Raw genomic sequence first — 23,129 nt, forward strand, 5'->3', positions numbered from 1 at the left:
TTTAAAACTTTAGTTTCTGCTCAACAAAAGCAAACAAACAAACAAAAAACTAATCTTGTCGAGTGCCCCAAATGGAATAATTTGAAACCAGAGGTCCTCTCTCAGTATTTTTCCTTCCTTCATTTTAATTGAGATTCGAAGTCAAGTCTTCTAAATTCCATTTACCCAGAATTATAAATGGGGTCACAATAGGGACTGTGCTAAAAGTATTCTAGCTCTCATTTACAAGTAAAGTAGAATGTGTATCCTGTTACCTCCCTTGTCTTTCCTGGTTTTGTGCATACTCTGGTTTCAAACGCAGTCAGATAGTGAGTTCCATCTACTTGAATTCTGGAACAGGGAGGGTTACACTGCTGGGCTTGCTCTGCTCACAGCATACCCCCACCACCCTCAGAGGGCTTGCAGCTCCTGTTGTGTTTTGCTTCTTGGGGGTCCTCTTGATTGTCCCTGGTGTGCTTTTCTGAAAGGAAGCTTGAACCTTTTTTTTTTCTTTGCCTATTCTAGCACACTAGATCTAATTTTATTACATGCATTTGGGTGTTCACTTATAATTATGTCATCCAGTTGTCATAATGACCCTGTGAGTCAGGCTCATAGCTGAGTTAGCCATGGGTTATACTGGACTAGCCCCTTGGAGTGGGTGGGTTCTGGGCCCTTCTACAAATTGAAGACCCGGATCCTGGTCTGCTTCCTTTCTTCTTGGCTGATAATAGAGACAAATCTAAGGAGTGGATGATAAGGTTAAGCCAGGTACTCTTTGAGGACAGAAAGTGGTAATTCATGTTACTGCATTAAAAGGAACAGAGGAGACAGGGAAACTCTTGAGAGTAGAGAAGAATCAGAGAGAGTGGTTTTGATTTTAAAGAGAATTGAGGCAAAAACACAGGGAGGAAGGAGGTAGGCCTGGTTTCTCAGCGACCGGGCTTGCATGGCGGATGAAGGAAGATCCTTGCGGGAGGGCTGGGCCTGACACATGGGGGCGTGGATGCAGGCGCGGAGGAATCTGAGTCAGACTTTTCCTGGTGTAACTGTGAAACACGGGGGCTCGTTCTCCATGGTGCCTCTGAAAACAGGCCTCAGTGCTGTGCGCCAGCTAAGCAAGGAGCGATCCGTCTCTGATGAAGTCATCTTGTCATTTACTCAAGTGGTCCGCGCGTCGTGTTGTTGGCGTGGTGAGGGTGGCTGCAGACACGTTGCAGTCAGGAGGATGGCACCTTCACGACGAGGCCTCAGTCCGTGGGCCTCAGACGTGGCGGCTGTCCCCAAGAGGAGCACCTTTCTTTTTGTGCACCGTCACTTCGCTCGGCTGCCTGCTCTGCTCGTGGGTTCTCCTCTGTGCCCGTCCTGTGCCTGTCACTGGATGCTAGACTCAGCCTTAACTCTTTCCATTTTCCTTTTCATCTCTAGTCTGGCATCTGACTTTTTTTTAACCTGCAGAATCTCCTGCAGTGCCTGTAAGAAGGTTTGCTTTCGCTTCCCTATTTCTGAAGCTATGCTTCTAATTTAGGTCCAGAATGCTTGAGGCCACTGGTTTGTGCAGCGGCTCCTAATGGCTGCTTGTCTTCATTTCCTCCTGCCCCAGCCACTGCGGTTCTTGCTGCCCAGAGCCACCACGTTGACTTTCTGAAGCATTGCTTTCAGTTTTCCTAAGTTCACTGTACACAGACGTCCGTGGTTTGTCCACCGCTTCCTGCCTCCACTCCCACTCTGCCTGGTTTTCATGACACATTGTCATGTGGGGTCGTCACACCCTTTGCCAGAAACATGCTTTTTTCCCTGTCCTGTAGGCCAGGCCTTCCATCCGCCATGCTTTTTCCCCTGCGTTCATGGGAGATAGCCAGCCAGATCCTTTGGGGGCTTCTCTATTCAGCCTGCTCTTGGCCCCGGTACCCTGTCTCAAAACCCACAGTATGGCTTTGAAGTCAAGCGGGCTTGAGTTCAGATGCTGGCTGTGACATTTACTAGCTAGTGAGTCTGGGCAACTCCTTAACCTCATTGAGACGACTTCCACATCTGTAAAGTAGAAATAACAACGGCAATAAATCACTTAATAGTTAGATTACAGAATGCACTGTGAGCACCCAGCAGCCTGCCTCACACGGGGCCATTTGCCGTGTGTGGTGTTTCCCCTTCAGATTGTTTGCATCTGACGAGGGGTTGCAGGGAAGATGAGGAGGGGGATAGTAAGCAGCAGCAGAAGCCTTTGCAGAAACCAAAGAAGGCCGGCGCCACGGCTCACTAGGTTAATCCTCTGCCTACGGCGCCGGCACCCCGGGTTCTAGTCCCGGTCGGGGCGCCGGATTCTGTCCCGGTTGCCCCTCTTCCAGGCAGCTCTCTGCTGTGGCCAGGGAATGCAGTGGAGGATGGCCCAAGTGCTTGGGCCCTGCACCCCATGGGAGACCAGGAGAAGCACCTGGCTCCTGCCTTCAGATCAGTGCGGTGCGCCGGCCGCGGCGGCTATTGGAGGGTGAACCAACGGCAAAGGAAGACCTTTCTCTCTGTCTCTCTCTCTCACTGTCCACTCTGCCTGTCAAAAAAAAAAAAAAAAGAAAAAAAAAAAAAAAGAAACCAAAGAAGCATGTTCAGAAAACCACAGCGTGACTGGGAGTGCCCCTGGGTGACTTCGCTGTCACCTGGAGGGGCCATTGCTGGGATGGCAGGGTTAGACGGGGGTCATGCTGAAGAGTCTGGCTCTCCAGTGGAACAAGAGCAGGTGTGGAAAGCCCTGGAAGGTTCTTTGGAAAGACGTTGTATTGGGATTTTTATTGTCCTAACTGGAAGTTCCTGAGAGGAGCTTCTTGGGATGGGAAAGGTTTATTTTGGCTTCCAGCTTGGAGGTGCACCATTCAGGACTGGGCATTGCCATGGACTGGCAGTGGTGGAGTATGTGTGGAGGGAGGGCCACGTGGTGAGCCGGGAAGCAGAGCGTGTGATGGAGGAAGAGGAGGAGGTGTGCTTGGCTTCCAGAGGAGCCTCCCCAGGGCACGCCCCCCCCCCCGCAATGGCCCCCCTCTCTGATGCCATCATTAGGTCAATATCTACCCTTCCTCCATCAGCCTTTAACAGAAAACATTGAGGTGCAGATGTCTCCATGAGTATGAGGAGCCAAGTCCTTATTTGTCTCTTAAGGGCCTTTTGCTTACTGTTAAATTAATACAGGCTTATTGTAAAAAAAGAAAAAACATAAGACAGAGGTGTGCACCTTAACACAAGTGCTCTCTCAGTTGTAGATAAAAACCTTACTGGGAGTATAGCCTTCACTATATAAACACATACGCAGATACAGCTATGGTTGTACATTTTCTTTAACAGAAATAGGGTCACACCATCACTCTGTGAACCCACCATTTTCTCACAGCAGGATAGCGTTAACTGACGGTATTTCCTTCCCTGCATACTATTCCATTGAATGTGTCCGTCCTCGTTTACTTAACTAATCCTCTACAGGTAAACATTTTGGATGGTGCCAGTTTTTCCCTATTAAAAGCGATTCTGCAACTAACTCTTAGCACAAAAGTCATTGTATACTTACATGAGTCTGTAGGGTAAGTGTTTGGAAATGTGGTAGTTAGCTTTAAATATTTTAATTTTGGATTTATCAACTGGTCTGTGCCTAAAGAGAGCATGGCCACTTTACCTTCCTTCCAGTGGCGCCTGGGACGCCGACTCCCTCCGTGCGCTGTGCTCCTCCGTGAGCTGTCTATACCAGTTTTGCCACTTTGATAACTGAAAGAGATACGAGTTTTTATTAAGCTTTGGCAAGATTTAGCATCTTTCTTTTTTAATCATCTGTATTTTTCCTTCTACTTCCTCATTTGCCTCCTATTATTTGATGCTTTTTTTAATAAATAATAAAATTAGCATTTCAGCTATTCATGACAGATATTTATTTCACATTTTGTCTTTTTTCCTTTTTACTTGCAGTGTTTTGTTTCACTTTTGTCCCACTGAAAGTTTTCTTTTATAAGATTTATTTATTTGAAAGATAGGGTTAGAGAAGGAGAGATGGAGAAACAGAGAGATCTTCCATCCTCTGGTTCTCTCCCTAAACGACTGCAACCGCCGGGATGCGGCCAGGAGCCCAGAACTCCCTCTGGGTTTTGCATGTGGGTACAGGGACCCAAGTGCTAGGGCCATCGTCTGCTGCTTTCCCACCCGCATTAGCAGGGAGCTGGGTCACAAGTGGAGCAGCTGAGACTTGAACTGGCGCCCGTATGGGATGCTGGTGTTGCCGGCGGCAGCTCAGCCACTTGTGGTACAGCACTGGCCCCACCCCTGAAACGTTAACACTGCGTATTCAAATTTCTTCATTTTCTTTTTTCATGCTTACAAAGAGTATAAAACGGTTGTTTCTGTCACAGTTTTGACATCAGCTGGAATATATTTCAATGGAAGGTGTAGGATTGATAAGGAAAACTGCTGTGGCAGTTCCATTAAGCAGTGTCAACCTTCTTTTTTGTAAATAAAATTTTATTGGAGCACAACCACACCCACTTACTCTATGCTGTTGCCATGCTACAGTGACATAGTTGAGTAATTATATAAGAGAAAATTTACCTGGGAGAACTGGAATACTTACTGTCTGGCCCTTTACAGGAAAGAGTTGCTGAACTTTTTCTTTTCTTTTCTTTTTTTTTTTTTTAGTGTTCATTTATTTATTTTCATCTATTTGAAAGGCAGAGTGGCAGAGAGAGAAGGAGAAACAGAGGTCTTCCATCTACTTGTTTAGTCCCCAAATTCCCGCAACAGCCGGGCCTAGGCCATGCTGAAGCCAGGAGCTGGGAACTCAGTCTGAATGTTCCTACAAGCATGTCAGGGACCCAAGTACTTGGGCCCATCAGCTGCTGCCTCCCAGGCACATTAGCAGGAAGTCAGATTGGAAGTGGAGGAGCTGGGACTTGAACCAGGCGCTCTGATACAGGATGCAGGCATTCCAGGTGATTCCAGGCAGGGATTACCCAGCTGAGCCACAACACCCGCCTGCTGACCTGTTTAGAGAGAATACGGATGAGTGAGAGTCGAGAGCAGTGGCAGACAAATGGTGGTAACCAGTTGAGAAACAAAGTGGGGCTGAACTGAGGCTATGGTGGGGAAAAGGAAAAATGGAGAGATAGAGAAACATTAAGGAAGTGGGATGAATAGGTAAATGTAGTCGTGTACTAGGGAAACATATAAGTTTGAGGACATGGAGTTGCAAGGAGTTTGCAGAACCTTTGAGTGAAGCCCATGCTGTCCAGCTCTCTGGGCCCTGTTGTCCTTCTCTGTCATCCTAGACCCTGCCCAGCTCTTCGAGAGAGAGCAGTGTGGTGACCTCTGGAGCCAGATTTCCCTTCCCTGCCTTCAAATCCTGACTCTCGCTAGCTGAGTGACCTTGAACAAAGTGCTATAATCTCTACTTCACCAGGTTGTTCTGAGTGTTAACAGAGTTAGCATTTACAAATGGCAGGAAAGTGGCTGGTGCGTTTTGAGAGCTATTTGCAAGTTGCTGGGTTTCCCCTGCAGGCATTTGCCTAGAAACAATTCCAGGCTTCTGGTATGAGAAACCAGGGAATGACGGAGTTGACTTGAGAATACGACTATGAAAGGAAGAAACGGGTTAGAGGCAAAGGTAGCAAGTTCAAATTCAGACAAGTGGAGTGTGAGTTGCCCCTCGCCTGTCCAGTGCAGATGGCTGCGAAGAAGGTCAGAAAGAACCGTGGGCTGGAGGATGCAGAATCTGCAGCATGGAGTTGGCGGTGCAGCTGCTGTGGTGAATGAGGTTACCAAGGGTCAGCGTGCCTGGGGAACAGAGCAGAGAACCGGGCATAAGACTTTGAATAAAGCTCTGTACGGGAGCCTGCAAGAAAACGCACGTTGGGAGGCAGGACGAGAAAGGGTCTGTCCCGGAAGCCAAGAGGGTAGACCCAGTTCAGAAAGGGAGTGATCCGCACTCACATGCCCAGGGGTCTGCTGAGAAGCCCAGCTGGAGAGAGGTCTTTGATGATCGTTCACTTGTGCCCGCTGTGTAGTGTGGTGGGTGTCAGGAGCACTGATCGCATGCCTGTGAAAGTGGCAGTTCTTGGCCACTGTCCCCAGGAATTCATGGTCCCTAGGGCTGGGACGGGACCCGGAGAACGGCATGCTTAACCGGGAACCAGACGATGCTGAGGCAGGTGGTCCTGGATCACACTTCCAGAAAGTGAAGTAGTTGTTACTCAGGCAGCGCCGCATTCGGGCCCCAGACCAAGTGGTCTGGCTGCGTGGGGAGAGGACTCACCTAGGGAGAGCCAGGGCAGCTGATTGCTACCTCTGGCAGCAGGAAAAGCCGGCAGGGCTGAAAGTGGACCACACAAGAGAGGTATGCAAAAGCAAGAAAGCAGGATGCACCCAGGAGGGGGGGGGGGGGGCACTCACCAATAGCCAAAGGTGGAAAATTCCCAGGGCAGTGAATTTCCCCTCGTATCATTTTATGTATTCCATGCCCCAGGTTTCTGCAGGAACTAAATGAATTAAAGCCATTTCCTTCTGCTTATTCCATTTAAAGGAGCAAAGCCCTTTGGGTGACCCCCCCCCCACCCTCTTATCTGACCTTTTACTTCTCTATTTAGTTTATTGCTTGAATTCACATGGCTTGGAGTGGAGTCAGCAGGATTTTTTTTTTTCCTTGAAGAAAATCCCTGGTATCTATCAATTGATTTCTTTTGGACTCTTCACATCGTGGACAATTCATTTATAGCTAGCTAATGATAGCCCAGGCAGAAAAATCTGGGGGCCAGCGATCACTTTTATAGAACTCGGCTCTCTTTGCCTCCTCTTGTTTATAGCTGTAATATACCAAGGGTAATTAACTGTAGAGTAAGTGCAGGGCCATGTAGTGGTCATCCTTCTATTTCGTTCCTGGGGTAACAGGGTAGCAGCAGCCTGATGCCTTGGCCCTTACCTCAGGACAGGGATCAAATGTTTGCTGCTGCTAATGCCATTGAAAGACCCACCCCCCCATGAACGGAAATAATACTGAGTTTATAAAGAAGGAATAATGGTCCCCCTTGAGCTTCCCTTGCCAGCTGAGCTATTTACAATATGTTTTTGGAGTTGGTTGCATGGACCACACTGGGGTGAAGAAATTTTATTTGGATTAGGATCATAAGAGGCTTTGGTGACTGAACTGAGTTTATACTGAATATAGGTCAATAAAAAGCAGAACTTTTTTTTTTTTTCTTGAATAACATCTGTGTTGAAAAGCTACAACACATTTTCTGGGACCAGAATGCTAAAACAGATTGTTTATTGGAACCAACAGATTATGCTGTTGATGGGACTGATATTAACTGCAGTCTGTCAATGTATAGATTTTTTTTTTTTACCCCCGAGAGCCTAGAATGCTGCTTTTTATTAACAGGGAAAAAAACAGGAATGGAAGATACAAGTTCATTTTAGATGCTTGTATAAAAGTCAATTTGCTCTAATCTTCACTTATTAGCTATCTGTATCAAGGAGATTTCCTGAAAACACTGACTGAGTAGAATTATTATGATTCTTAGAATTTTTCTGAATATTTTGATGTAGTTACCTTGATGGTAATATATTTACTGGATGTTGTAGTAGTGTATTTAATTATATGACTATCAAGTATTTCTGTTTAGAAAAAAAAAGGTAAACTAAAACAGGGCATATTGAAATCCCCCTATGATTCCACCAACGTATGTAGTAACCATCTTGAAGAGTTTGGTATCGGGTTGTCTAGAATTATTTTTCCGTGTATTCCATTCATCCATCCTTTTTTTTTTTTTTTTTTGCTTTTTAAACAAATGTTAAGACCCAAGTGTAAACGCCTTCTGTAATTTCACTGTATCTATTTTTGGTGACTTTTTAAAAATTTCCAAGTAGTATTTTCTTAACACAAAAACAGATAATAATATACAAAACGTCGCCTCCAGGCCACAGAGTAAGCAGGTTTTGTGTGTAGAGTTTTCCAGGCTTTATCCTGCTGTGATGTGAATAGTACAGGTTCTGGAGTCAGACTGGCTGGGGTGGAATCCCCGGGCCACACCTTATTGGCTTTTGTGATCATAGGCACATTTTGTTCAAGTCTTCTCTGAAAATGTGGCTAATCCTATCTGAAGGGATCGTTGTGAAGACTGTCAGAAAGAATACGAGTAAATAATTTAGTGCCGCAAATGCGCAGGAAAGGTTAATTATTTATATGTTTGATCATATGCAGGTATAGTTTTTGTTGGGTTTTTTTTAGAAAACATAAAGTCACGCCATGCATTTTGTTCAGTCATTTGCTTTCTTCTTCCCTAAATTATATGTCACAGGCCTACTTTCTTATCAGTGCAATTAAGTCTACTTCTTTTTTTTTTAAGGCTGATAGAATTCCATCATGTGAATATATTGAATTTACTGAAAATTTCCTTATTAATGGATATTTAAGTTGTCTTATGTTTTGGTGTTAAAAGTAATGATATTTGGTATCTTTGTACGTACATCATTGTTTATATTTATTTCTGAAAGTTAGCTCTGTAGAAGTGTACCTTTATTTTTAGTGGCTAGCTAGCATACCATTGTGTAGCTATAAGTGACTTACTTCTCTTCTGTTTAGGTGATTTCTATTTTATTATTACTTGTAAGCAATGCTGAAAAGAATATTTTCATAACCAAATGTATGATGGTTTTCTTAGGATAAGTAGAAAGCTTTGCTGGGTCAGAGGGTGTACATACTTTTAAAGCTTTTGATTTTCATTGACAAATTTTCCCTCAAGATTTTGCCAGTTTATGCTGTTAGCAGAGCTACCAACTGACTGCTTTCACTAATGAATGCTAGATATTACTGTGTTTTTCTACCAAGTTGATGGGTGAAAAGTGGCAGCGTTTAATTTTATATTTACAACTACTGATGAGGTTTCACATTTTCCCTCTGTTGATTGATGATTTATGTTTCTGCTGCAAAAGGCTTGCATGCCTTCCAGGCTACTCTTTTGTGTTTGTCTTTATTTATTATTTGAAAGGGTTTTTGTTAACAGTATATAAAATATCTGATCCCATTGTATGTATCTGTTATACATGTCTTATATAGTGTTTGCCTCATCTTTTCATTGATCGTGTTTTTCTGATGTGCACAAGTTCATTTTATGTGGCCAAGTCTGTTGATCTTTTTCCTTGTGGATTTGACTTTTGTAAAATGCTTAGGCTTTCCACATAAGGATTTTGTAAATAGTTATGTACATTGTTAATCTTACAATTCAATTGCATTGTGTCCTTCCACAAGATGTGTAAGGTGGAGATGTAATCCGTTTTTAATCAGTCTTCAACCACTGTGACCGTGTCCCTTGGGTCACTTTCCCTCTTCCCTCTCCCGGTCGGTTCTGTTGGCATTTTGAGTTGCATGCAGTATGTTTATGATTAGTCTGGGATGAACTGAGATTTTACCATATTATGTCATCTTCTTTTAGTCAGTCTTCTTTTATGCGACTTCAGATTTATACTTTCTTGACTTACCAATGCATTAATTTTAGGGTATTCAAAAATTTTTTTGCCCCTTGATTTTTTTTTCCTTGGGTTTTTCAGGAATATACTCCAGTAGTGATCAAGATGCCTCTATTTTTGTGTTTGTCCTGACTGTAGCATTTTCTGGTCATTGCCACCTTGCTTTACTCTCTCCACTTGCTTCCCTCACTATGATTTTCTGCTTCATTCGGAAAGGTTCTCTGAGATGTGTCACATGCAGCACTGATTTGGTTTTGTGTGCTCTAGTTCTTATCACATCTCATGACCTTTTTTTTAAGATTTTATTTATTTATTTGAGAAGCAGAGTTACAGACAGAGAGAGGGACAGACAGAGAGAAAGAGCTTCCATCTGCTGGTTCACTCCGCAAATGGCTGCAACGGCCGGAGCTGGGCTAGTCTGAAGCCAGGAGCCAGGAGCTTCTTTTGGGTCTCCCACATGGGTGCGGGGGTGCAAGCAGTTGGGCCACCCTCCGCTGCTTTCCCAGGCCATAGCGGAGAGCTAGACCGGAAAAGGAACAGCCAGGACTCAAACTATAGGATGCCGGCACCACAAGCAGAGGCTAAGCTGTAGCACCGGCTCCTCTCATGACTTTTTGCAACATTCTACTGCGGCAATTTTTATTTTTATATAATTTTCTTAGCCCACTTGATGTGGCTCATGGGCCTCACTTTCCCTGGAGTGTACAAATTTGCTTTTTCTTCTCTTTCAACTCATATTCCTTGAGTGTCCGTCATGTTCAATGTGGCTTTCTAAGCACAGCAGCCAGAGGAGGAGCATGCGGCGGTCCTGCCCTCACATTGGGCCTCTGACAGCCTCGTGATGCTATGGGACCCGTTGTTCACAAAGGCAGTCAAACTCATTTTCTTCCATCTGAGTTCGCTCCTTTGGTCTTTTGGAATCTTTGAGTCTTAAATTGACCCATTCATTTTACTTCTCGTTATCTTTATCCATCCCTAAACAAACACAAGACTATTATAGTTACATCCTGAACGAATATAAGCTCTGTATCAGGTCATTTTGTCTGAACTGTTACACTCTGCCTTGTGCCTATAATAGTGCCTGGTGCCCACAGGGTACTTACTATGTGTTGATTGAATGAACACATGGTTGGATATTCCTTCATTGCTAGAGACTTCCACCAGCAGATGATGTTGGACTTCACCATGGTATTGTTTATTTTTTAATATTTTTTAAAGATTGATATGTTTATTTGAAAGGCAGGGTGCCAGAGAGGGAGGGGAGGAGGAAGAGAGAGAGAGAGAAAGATCTTCCTTCTATTGGTTTTCTCCACAAATGCCCACAACAGCCAAGGTTAGGCCAGTCAGAAGTCAGGAACCAGGAACTCCGTCTGGGTCTCCCACATGGGTGGCAGGGGGCCCTGGTATGTGGGCCATCATCTTTTGCCTTCTAGGTGCATTAGCAGGGAGCTGGATTGGAAGTGCAGAGTGTCCAGGACTTGAACCACACATTCCAGGATGGGATGCGAGCACCCCAAGTGTTGGCTTAACCCTTGCGTGTTTGGAACCCGAGGGATGGAGGCTGTTAGTTTTTGCTCTTCTGATGTAGCTGTCCCATGGCCTGAAGGAGATCAGAAGCAAGCGACCAACAAGGATGCTTTTGCTCTCCCAGACTTTCCTCACCACACTTCTGAAACCACAGTGCTGGCACTCCGCTCTCGGATCTGATTTTTCACATCATCCGCCTCTCCTCTTGGCATGCAAGTGGTGTGTCTGTGTCCACTTTCTTCTCTGGGGCTGAGTTCGGGGAATACTCTGGCATGCAGGCAGGGGTGAATGCCTGTTATGCTGGTTGAAGGCACTCAGAAAAATTCCCTGCTTGTCTCCATGAGAATTAAGTCAAGGCCAGGCCCTGCTTTCTGTCTGCTGTGACTACCCCCAGCCCTGCCTCTCCCAGCTGTGCTGGTGGCTGCCTCCAGGCCTTCTGTACTGGGATTATAAGGGGTCTTTGCAGGGAGTGGACCTGCCTTGCCCTGGTGCACTCTGACCTCTGGCCTTGCTCCTCGTCAGGAGGCAATAATGAGTACTGTCAGGACAGTCTTTATTTCCCATCATTTTCTCGATTTCCTTATCAGTGGCTACTTAGTCTCATTTTTTTTTTCCATTTAAATAATGAAAGCAATGCATCAGTTCTTGGTAACTGTCTTTAATTTAGTCTCATCTGTGCTATATTTAACAAATATTTCTTGAGGTTTCTGGTACCCTCTCTTTACCTAATTTATTGCTGAAGCAAGCTTTTCTCCAATTTTCATTTTTGTTCCCTCATTTTACTTGGTTTCTGGCGGGCATGGGGTGCGTAGATGTTCGCTTTAGTCAGGGTTCTAATTTAAACCAACAATAGATTCGGGCTGCTCTGTTTGCTGATGATTTAATTGTTAAGATAGGATTTAATTATCTTCAATTTGATGTTACACCCGGGCTGTCTGTCACGGGGTAGCTGCTACAGTAAGGTAGACATCATTCCACAAGGACGATAATCACTGTTAGCCCCTGTGAGCCAAAACAGGGCCTGACCACACACAAGTGACAGCTTGAAAAGCCGAAGCCTAAAAACGCAAAGGCATTAAGGATTTTGACGTCAGGAATCCAGCACCAGCGCTTTAGGGACGGACGTAGCCAGCGGCACGCCTGCTTTGCTTTCTCCCCCATCACCATTAGCTGGTGACTTTTGTCCTCAGAACCCCAAGATGGCCTCCCCATCATCACATTGTGTGCCGGGCAAACAGACGGAGAGAGGGGAACGTGGAAAGTCAGAAACCTCGGGACCAGTCTCGGCCTTTTACTTGGGAAGGGAGCTCTTGATAGGAACTCGTCTCTTTCTGTCTCACTGGCCGGGAGAGTGCCACGTGGCCACCTCCACCTGCAGGGGGCGCTGTGAAGCGCAGCGTGAGTCTGGTGTCTCTGTTTCGAAGAGCCAAAACGCCTCGAATGTAGCCTGGTCGACTCTGACTCTGTATCCCGGGAGCCCCCACGGGGCTGTCTCATACAGCACCACATCCCTCTCCTGGAGGAAGACGGGGCTCCCTGCTCAGTCTTTCCACAGAAAAATAGATTCCGCCCTCTGGGCAGCTCTGAGACTCGCATTGCACATGTGCGCTTCATATGTCGTGTATTTCCACGAAGACTGACGTGCCAGCTTGACCAGCAGTGGTTGTGGATGCGTGCTGATCCTTCGTCAGTTCTCCCTATCAGCCGGATAACCAAATACACACTTGGAGACTCCTGGTTTGTGTCTTAGGGTGGAGTCACTCAGCGTGGACCATGCCAGCAGAGCAAAGCCCGCTACCCAAAGGGTCTGAGGGAGCTTTAACAAGTTCATGGAAAGTGGGATTGAAAGATAAGTTAACCTTGGCACAAAACAGTTTAGAAACTCAGGAGTTATTTTTCATAGTAGGCATTTTCCATAAATTCTTTGAAGACCTTGCAATGCATGGATTTCATTTTTTTTTTTTTTTTTTTTTGCGGCAAAATAAGCTTATGTTTCTTCTTCTTCTTCTTCTTCTTCTTCTTCTTTCTTCTTTCTTCTTTCTTCTTTCTTCTTTCTTCTATTTATTTATTTACTTGAAAGGCAGAGTTATGGAGAAAGAGAGGAGAGACAGAGATCTGCTGGTTCACTCCCCAAATGACTGCAATGGCCAGAGCTGGGCCAGGCCGAAGCCAGGAGCCAGGAGCTTCTTCCAGGTCTCCCACATGAGTACAGGGGCCCAAGGACTTGGGTCATCTTCTGCTCCCTGGCTATTAGCAGGGAGCTGGATCAGAAGTGGAGCAGCCAGAACTTGAACCGGCACCCATATGGGATACGCCAGCACTGCCGACGCAGTTTCACCTGCTGTGCCACAGTGCTGACCCAAGCTTGCATTTCAACTCAATTCCCCACAGACTTTTTGAAGTACCCTCTTCCATCTTCACTGAACTTCAGCTGAACCAGAAAACCAGCCAGGTGGCAAGGAAGCCCTTAATGAACACCGTGACACTTTCCCCTCTCTCACTTTGTTGTATTCCAACAGTCACTGTCGGCTCTGGCATCTTGCTCAGTTTTTTCTTCTTCTCCCAGAATTCCGCCATCATCAGCCTAGAGAACGAACCTGTGCATAGTGGTTCTCAGACTTCACATGCCTTCTGTGATACTTGGGCTGCTTGTTAGAATACAGATCTCTGGGTATTACTTGTTTATCCTTTCACTCTAGGTCTGGCGTGAGACCTAGAATCAGTACTTTAACCAGTGACCCTGCTACCCATGGTTCCCAGACACACCTTAAAAAGCGACTCTTGCCATCTGGAGAGCCCTCGAGCACCCTCCTCTGTCCTCGCGTTTTCACACTCTCAGCAAGTGACCTTGTGTCCCTTTTCTCAGGGCAAGCGGACACTCCCCAACTTCCTGCTGGCCCAGGTGATCTGGGTTCTCACTCCCCCATGAGTGGTTGATGTCACTGGCAGCCTGACACCTTGGGGTCCCCTGAGATTCCAGAAGGCCCAGCACGTCTCCCTGTACCGTGTGGAGGGCGGGTTATCTGAAGCACCTACAGGGTGCAAACCATTGCTTCTCAGCCTGGAGGCCAGACCTGTCCCGGTGCTTAATTATCCTTTTGGGTATAACCAAGGGCTTGATTTCAGTTCAGAGCAAAGCAAGGCAGCATCTCACATATTGAGATTCAGGAAGGAGCCACTTTACAGAAGTGAATTACAAAAGAATGTAAAGAGGTGGTCTCTTTAAATACCAGAAAGGCCTTTCAGCTCAACCTTTCTTAAAAATGCAAAGTAAAGTTTTAACTGCACTAATAACTTTTTGAAAAAAATAAGACGGAACAGTGTATTGGGAGGGTACGAATGAAGATATAGTGAATTTGAAGGTTAAGAAAGAAAAGAGGAATGCTGACCTGCCAGTGAGCTTTAAAAAAATGCACAGAGGGGTAGGCATTGAGCCTAGTGTCCAGATGCCTGCCTCTCAGACCAGAGTGCCTGGGTTCCACTCCTAACTCTGCTCCCAGTTGCAGCTTCCTACTCACGTGTACACTGGGAGGCAACAGGAGGTGGCTCAAGTGATTATGTCACTGTCACCCACGTGGGAGACTTGGATTGATTCCTGGCTCCCAGCTTTGGTTTGACCCAGCCTCAGCCATCATGGGTATTTGGGGAGTGAACAAGCAAATAGGAGCACTCTCTTTCACTCTCTCTCTGCCATTCAAATTAGTAAATGAATAAAAATTTAAAAGATACGGCTATGCGTTTTTGTCCTTATGTACCCCTGGCAGGTTTTATCTGTAGGTGGGGACTGGCAGTTTCTTGGGAACAGTCTGACCCTATGGGTGGCTGTGGGCTCCCTCTTTCCCTCCATCTGAGGCTCACGCCTCACCTTCTTCCCTCTCCGCCAGGCTGACTCCTCGTCATCCTTCAAGCTGTGGCCTCACTTTTGGCTGGAAAGCCTTCTGTATCCTTCCCAGAAGTCTTGCCTCCACCTGCTGGGCCGCTGTCACCTGCTGCAGTTAAGGCCTGCCGGCTTGTCGGAGCCTCTGCTTGGGTGGAAGCCCCAGCGGGCAGGGACCGACCACAGTTCTCCTGTTGCATTCCCATCGCCTAGCTCAGTGCCTCGCACGTACTGGGTGCTTAAATAACAGAGCTCGTTCCGTGGGGGGAAAAGCATAGTGGAACTCCACCGCTACCATTTGCGGAACTGTGAAGAGCTTAGCTTTTGAATGATAAGTAATTATTTTACTGTACCATAGGAGTTCACTGCTTAGTGCTAACTGGAAGTTTTACATCCCAACCGAGTGACCTGAGGCTGCTGTGCCTTGGTCTGCTTTTCACAGTGGATTTGTAATCTGCTGCTTTGTCGGGTTCTCAGCATGATGGTGGAGGATTGAAGAGTTTTTCTTTAAGGTCACCAAATGTGTGAAAACTGTACCCTCCCCGAAGCTCAGGGGGACCCTTCAAAGACTTTGCTTTGTTCTACACGATGTATTCTCCAATTAAGAAAATTTGTTTTCAGATAAGTAGTGAGCATAAGTGTTATCAATGGATCACTATTAGACGTGGCAAATGACTATTGATTTTTCAGTTTCACTTAAAGAGACAGCAGTACCAGGAAAGGAATCCTTCCAGCTAGTCATCTGAGAATTATTTCCGAAAGATGTTCTGGCTGGAAAATCCTCTTGAATGTTTAGAATAAAGGTGTAGTCAACATTGTTGCATAGCTAATGAATATGAGTAAATGAAAATTCCCAGAGAATAAGAAATTAACGATACATTTTCATAAATGTGCAGTTAGGTTCAGATGAAAAAGAACAAGTGACTAGATGCATTTTACCAACCTGTAACTTGTGCTGTGGAAATAATCAAATGTAGATAAACACTAAATAGTGGCGAAATCAGAGTGATACCTGAAGAATCTTCATTCCTTAAATATGTATCTTGTAAGTTATCTGCTCTCTGGACAGTCACATGCACTATGTTGATGAGAAACTGAGTTAAAGCTTCACTGTCATATTGTCACAGCTCAATAAAAAGTCGTATTTGAAGATGTGTTTCCACTCTAAAAAGTTTCAGTTGCATGCATCAGTTTTGGTTTAAACAGCATATATTTTATGGAAAAAATTTATAGTTAATTAGAAAGGTTGTAGAGTGTTAGTTATTTAGTATATCACATATGTAGAGAGGAAATGTTTTATTGAGAAGGGAGAAACTTAAAATAATTTTTGAAAAAGTAGAAACGACTCTTGACTCAAGATAAAACTAGTTGAAAAACAGTCTTAGGATCTCACTCAGTGTTGCACACTTAGCTTAATTTTATAAACAGCTTTTATGTATCTATTTCTCCCCAGCCTCATCAGACACTTCATATCCTTTTTTCTGAATGGAACTATAAATGCAAACCAAATGTTTCCTGATGATTTGCTTTGGTAACCACACTTCAGGGTTTCGTTTTGGTAACAGTGCTGCTTAGTAAATCTGAAGTTAGGAGATTTAATTTGGTCCTGGAATGTTCAAACCAACATTGGCCATTAAGTATATGAATTAAAGAAAGAAAAACAGGAAGCTCTGCCTAACAAGTTCTTAGTTCTGCAGCTGTGTTGTTTAAAAAAAAACAAAAAAAAAAAAACACCTCTATTAAAAAAGTCTTGTCTTTTAACCGAAAGCGATTATGGTTTGTAATTGTTTACCCCTGATTGATATCCTTTAATGTGGCTGAGAAAAAATAACTCTGTCTCTCATCATTTAACATTTCATCTGAACTGAACAGTAAGCATGAGAATTACCACTTTCTTTGATATTTGTGTTGGTAAAATGACTGTATTAGGAAGTTCACAGGATGCTGCCAAGCTGTGACACCTAAAAAACACTCTTCAATTACATACTCCACCATTGGAAGCTTAAGGTGTTGCTAAACATGAAGATAGTGAATGGAAGCTGTAGGAACAGTCATTTATTTTTTTCCTCAAAGAAACCTCTTATTTAATGAGTATAAATTTCATAAGTACAACTTTAGGAATATAGTAATTCTTCCCACCATATCTGCCCTCCCACCCCACCTCCTCCTCCATTTCCCATTCCCAGTCCCCGTCCCATTCTCCATTAAGATTCATTTTCAGTTAACTTTATACACAGAAGATGAACTCTATTCTAAGTAAAGATTTCAACAATTTGCACACACACAAACTGAGAACAAGTTTTACAATTAACTCTAATAATAAAACTCATTGAGGACAGAGTCCTGCATGGGAAATAAGTGCACAGTGACTCCTGTTGTTAATTTAACAATGAACACTCTTATGTATGACACCAGTGATCACCTGAGGCTCTTGACAGGAGCTACCAAGGCTATGGAAGCCCTTTGAATCCACAATCTCTGTCAGTATTTAGACAAGGCCATAAGCAAAGTGGAAGTTCTTTCCTCCCCTTCAGAGAAAAGCACATCCTTCTTTGATGACCACTTCTTTCCACTAGGATCTTTCTCACAGAGATCCTTCATGTAGGACATTTTTTGCCACAATGTCTTGGCTTTTCATGCTTGAAATGCTCTCGTGGGTTTTTCAGCCATACTAAAATGCCTTAAGGGCTGATTCTGAGGTAAGAGTGCTATTTAAAGCAATTGTCATTCTGTGATATTGCTATGTGGACTGCTTCCTATGTTGGAACATTCTCTCATTTTTAATTCTATTATTATTACCAGATTTTGATCATATTTGTATGATGCTTTTAACACTTAATCCTATGTATATCATCACTTTAACACTTAATATGGTCACTTTAACACTTAAGATGGCATTTTTACCACCTAGCTTAATGGGATTTGGGGTCCCATGGCAAGTTTTGAAACTTACTCTTAGAAATAAGTCCATAGGAATGTAAGCAGAACTATACAGCTTTACAGTTACAAACTTCCTCCTCCCTCACATATTCCCACTCTTATTTTTTAACTGAGATCCACCCGCAATTGACTTTATACACATATGATTAACTCTATGTTAAGTAAAGAATTCAACAAATAGTATGAAGAAAAGACCAAAAAAAAAAAAAAAAGTGCTCTATTAGTTATCACAGATCAAAGAGAACAAATGGTGTTTGTCCCTTGGGACTGGCTAAGTATGATGTTTTCCATATTTATCCATTTTGTTGCAAATGACTGGATTTCATTTTTATTACCACTGTGTAGTATTCCATAGAGTACATATCCCATAATTTTTTTATCTAGTCCTCAGTTGTTGGGCATTTAGGTTGATTCCATGTCATAGCTGTTGTGAATTGAGCTGCAATAAACATGGGGGTGCAGATAACTCTTTTTATTTGCTGATTTCATTTCCCTATGTAAATTCCCAGGATGGGGGAGGCTGTGTCATATGGTAGGTCTATATTCATATTTGTGAGGTATCTCCAAACTGTCTTCCACAGTGATTTTACCAGTTTACATTCTCACCAACAGTGGATTAGGGTATCTTTTTTCCCCACATGCTTTTCAGCATTTGTTGTTTGTTGGTTTCTGAATGAAAGCCATTCTAACTGGGGTGAGGTGAAACCTCATTGCATTCCCCTGACAACTACTAATCCTGAATATTTTTTTTTATGTGTCTGTTGGCCATTTGGATTTCCTCTTTTGAAAAATGTCAGTTTAAGTCCTTTGCCCATTTCATAACCAGATTGTTTGTTTTGTTGTTGTGGAGTTTCTTGATCTCTTTATATATTCTGGTTATTAATCCCTTCTCACTTGTATAGTTTGCAGTTAATTTCACCCATTCTGTTGGTTGCCTCTTCACTTTCCTGAGTGTTTCTTTTGCAGTATAGAAGCTTCTCAGTTTGATGTAATTCCGTATGTTAATTTTGGCTTTGATTGCCTGTGCCTCTGTGGTCTTTTCCAAGAACTCTTTGCCTGTGCCAATATCTTTTGCAGGGTTTCTCTGGTGTTCTCTAAGAATTTGATGGTATCAGGTTGTAGATTTAGATCCTTAATCCATTTTGAATTGATTTTTGTGTAAGGTGTAAGGTTGGGGTCCTGCTTCGTACGTCTGAATGCAGAAATCCAGTTTTCCCAGCACCATGTGTTGAAGAGACTGTCCTTGCTCCAGGGATTGGTTTTAGCTCTTTGGTCAAATATAAGTTGGTTGTAGATGATTGGATTGATTTCAGGTGTTTCTGTTCTTTTCCGTTGACCTGTCCATCTGTTTTTGTACCAGTACCAGGCTGTTTTGATTATAACTGCCTTGTAGTATGTCTTAAAATCTGGTAATGTGATGCCTCCAGCTTTGTTTTTGTTGTATAAGATGCTTTAGCTATTCAAGGTCTACTGTTTTTCCATATGAATTTCAGCATCATTTTTTCAGGTCTGAGAAGAATGTCTTTGGTATTTTGATTGGTGTTACACTGAATCTGTAAATTGCTTTTGGAAAAATGGACATTTTGATTATCTTGATTCTTCCAATCCATGGATATGGAAGATTTTTTCCATTTTTTTGTATATTCTTCTATTTCTTTCTTTAATGTTTTGTAATTCTCATCGTAGGTTTTTTTTTTTTTTTACATCCTTGGTTAAATTTATTCCAAGATACTTGATTTTTTTTGTAGCTATTGTGAATGGGATTGATCTTAGAAGTTCTTTCTCAGCCATGGTATAGTCTGTGTATACAAAGACTGTTGCTCTTTCTGTATTGATTTTATATCCTGCTACTTTACCAAACTATTCTATGAGTTCCAATAGTCTTGGTGGTCTTTTGGATTCCCTTTATATAGAATCATGTCATCTACAAATAGGAGTAGTTTGACTTCCTCTTTCCCAATTTGTATCCCTTTGATTTATTTTTCTTCCTAATGGCTCTGTGAAAAACCTCCAGGACTATATTGAATAGCAGTGGTAGGAATAGGCATCTTTGTCTGATTCTGGATCTCAGTGGGAATGCTTCCAATTTTTCTCCATTCAGTAGGACGCTGGCAGTAGGTTTGTCATAAATTGCCTTGATTGTGTTGAGGAATGTTCCTTTTAAACCCAATTTGCTTAGAGTTTTCATCATGAAAACGTATTGTATTTTATCAAATGTTTTCTCTGCATCTGTTGAGGTAATCATGGTTCTTGTTCTTCAGTTTGTTAATGTGATGTATCATTTTGATTGATTTGCGAATGTTCACCCATCCCTGCATACCAGGAATAAATCCCACTTGGTCTGGGTGAATGAGCTTTCTGATGTGTTGTTGGATTCGATTGGCTAGAATTTTGTGAGGATTTTTGCATCTCTGTTCATCAAGGAAATTAGTCTGTAGTTCTCTTTCTCTGTTGTATCTTTTCTGGGTTTAGCAATTAAGGTGATGCTGGCTTCATAGAAAGAATTTGGGAGGATTCCCTCCTTTTTAAGTGTTTTGAATAATTTGAGAAGTGTTGGAGTTAGTCTGGTAGAATTCAGCAGTGAAACCATCCAGTTGTGGGCTTTTGTTTGTTGGGAGGGTCTTTATTACTGATTCAGTTTCCGTCTTGGTAATGCGTCTGTTTAGGTTTTCTATGTCTTCATGGCGCAATTTAGGTAGGTTTTATGTGTCCAAGAATCTATCCATTTCTTCTAGGTTTCCCAGTTTGTTGGCATATGGTTTTCTTTGTAGTGATTTCTGATGATTCTATTTCGGTGGTGTCTTTTGTCAGATTTCCTTTTTCATCTCTAGTTTTGTTGATTTGGGTCTTCTCTCTCCTTTTTTTTTTTTTGGTTAGTTGGGCCAGTGTGCCAATTGTGTTTACTTTTTTCAAAAAAACAGCTCTTTGTTTTGCTTATCTTTTGTGTTTTTTTGTTTCAATTTTGTTGATTTCTTCCTTAGTGGTTTTTTTTTTTGTTTTGTTTTGTTTTGTTTTGTTTTTTGACAGGCAGAGTGGACAGTGAGAGAGACAGAGAGAAAGGTCTTCCTTTTGCCGTTGGTTCACCCTCCAATGGCCGCCGCGGCCAGCGCACTGCGGCCAGCGCACCGCGCTGATCCGAAGCCAGGAGCCAGGTGCTTCTCCTGGTCTCCCATGTGGGTGCAGGGCCCAAGCACTTGGGCCATCCTCCACTGCACTCCCGGGCCACAGCAGAGAACTGGCCTGGAAGAGGGGCAACCGGGACAGAATCCGGCGCCCCGACTGGGACTAGTCTTATTTAGTTTTAATTTTTTCTTTTCTCCTACTAGTTTTGAGTTTGGTTTGCTGTTGTTTTTCTAGATCCTTGAGATGCATTGATAGCTGATTTATTTGGTGCCTTTCCAATTTATCGATGTAGGCACCAGTTGCTATAAACTTTCCTCTTAACACTGCTTTTGCTGTATCCCATAAGTTTTGATAGGTTGTGTTGTCATCTTTATTTGTTTCCAGCAATTATTTGATTTATCCTGTGACCCATTGTTCATTCAGGAGCATGTTGTTTTTAGTCTCCTGTGCTTTGTCTTCTAACTCAGATATTCTTTCTTCTGCTTCACCGATTCTGTTGTTAAGGCTTTATACTTCATTTTTTATTTGTTATGTTAAATTCTTTATTTCTAAGATTTCATTTGATTTCTCTTTAAGATCTCAATTTTGTGGGAGAAATTTTCTTTCATGTCATGTGGATTTCATTAATTTGTGCATTTGCTTCTGATTACTTCTTATTAATCTTATGATCAGTTTTTTGAATTCCATTTCTGGCATTTCTTCAATCTCATCATCTTCACAATCTAGTATTGAGGTATTGTGTTCTTTTGGGGGCATCATATTGCCTTCTTTATTCTTGTTTCTTGAATTGGTACGTTTGTTATTCGGCATTTGTGGTTTGTGGAGATACTTGATGGTTTCTTCTTTATGGAGCCTTTATCTTTGGATTATGTGTGGATTAGTGGAGTGTCTGCTTTCAGGGAATACCTAATGTGGTGGGTGTGGCCAAGGAGCTCTGTACTGCAGGGTGGAGAGTGTGTCTGAGGTGAAACACCCTGGTTTGTCCTGTTAAATCTCCTTTTCAAAGGGAAGGATTCTTGTCTTTTGGTATAGACTCAGCTGAGCCCTTCTTCTTGAAGGAGACCAGTGCCTGGGCACTAGCCCCAGTGGGTATATTATTCGTCCACTCTACCACAAGGACCACACAAAGGATCTGTGCAGTCCTCAGTGTAAGCTCAGATTCCCCAGCAATGTCCCTCACCCGGTAACCAGGGAGTCCTGATGGTGTGGAGCCTCCCACAGTGACTGCCCAGAGTCACAGTCATTTAATAAGAACCACAGTCTCATTTGAGAATCAAAAATTCTTATTTCCCGCCTCTGAATTAACATATTGTTTTGTAGTTTGAGATCTGTTGACAGAAAGTTACTGTGTTGCTTAGACACACATATAAGCAAACCTCCCATCCTTGTCAATGTCACATCTGTGGTCCTCAAGAAAAAAAATAAAGCAGTGATATGAAATTAAAAAAAATAATCCTTTTCCTCACATATTTGGATAAAATCCTTACCTTGCCACCACTGTAACATTTGTCCGCACCTGACTCTTGCCCAGAGTTTGGTGGGTGAGGCACAAGTCCCTTTGCTCCTGGAATGAAAAGCATCCTGGAGAGACAGGTGGGCAGCAAGAGTGACTTGTTTACAATATTGCATGGTATCTGCCATCTAGGATAATGAGCTAGAATAGGTCATACGGGTAATTTGAAATCTATAGAGAATCTCAAAATCTCATTTAGCCAGTAGTTTCAATCTTTCCACCGAATCTTTTATCACAATTGATAATTATCTAAATTGATTTATTGGAGTTTTGCTTTTCATTTAATTATTTTGGGACTGGTGGTAAAAAATAGTGAGGCGTTATGAGACAGATAATGAGAAAGCTGCATGTAGGTGACTCATTTTTTAATACAATCCTTACGGTTATTTTTAAATTGATGATCTTAGAAAATTAAGAGCATCAATTATCATCAGCACTTATGTTCAAAGGCCAACAGTTCTCTAAGTAATCAACCTTTTTAAAAAAATATCTTGGAGTAGGCAGTTAGCCTAGAGGTTAAAATGCTTGTATCCCACATCAGAATGCCTGGGTTGGATTCCTGGCTCTGGCTCCTGACTCCAGCTTCCTGCCAATGCACATCTTTGGGAGCAGCGATGATAAATCAAATAATTGGGTTCCTACCACCCACTTGGAGATCTGGGTTGTGTTCATGACACCCAGCCC

General features: G+C 43.0%; 1 protein-coding gene across 1 annotated transcript in view; it reads left to right on the forward strand.

Moving 5' to 3' along the window:
- COX10 (cytochrome c oxidase assembly factor heme A:farnesyltransferase COX10) overlaps positions 1-23,129 on the forward strand; it is a 146,690-nt gene that overhangs the window by 8,718 nt on the left and 114,843 nt on the right. The window lies entirely within an intron of this gene.

Source organism: Oryctolagus cuniculus, chromosome 17 (assembly GCF_964237555.1).
Source record: "Oryctolagus cuniculus chromosome 17, mOryCun1.1, whole genome shotgun sequence".
Lineage (NCBI taxonomy): Eukaryota > Metazoa > Chordata > Mammalia > Lagomorpha > Leporidae > Oryctolagus > Oryctolagus cuniculus.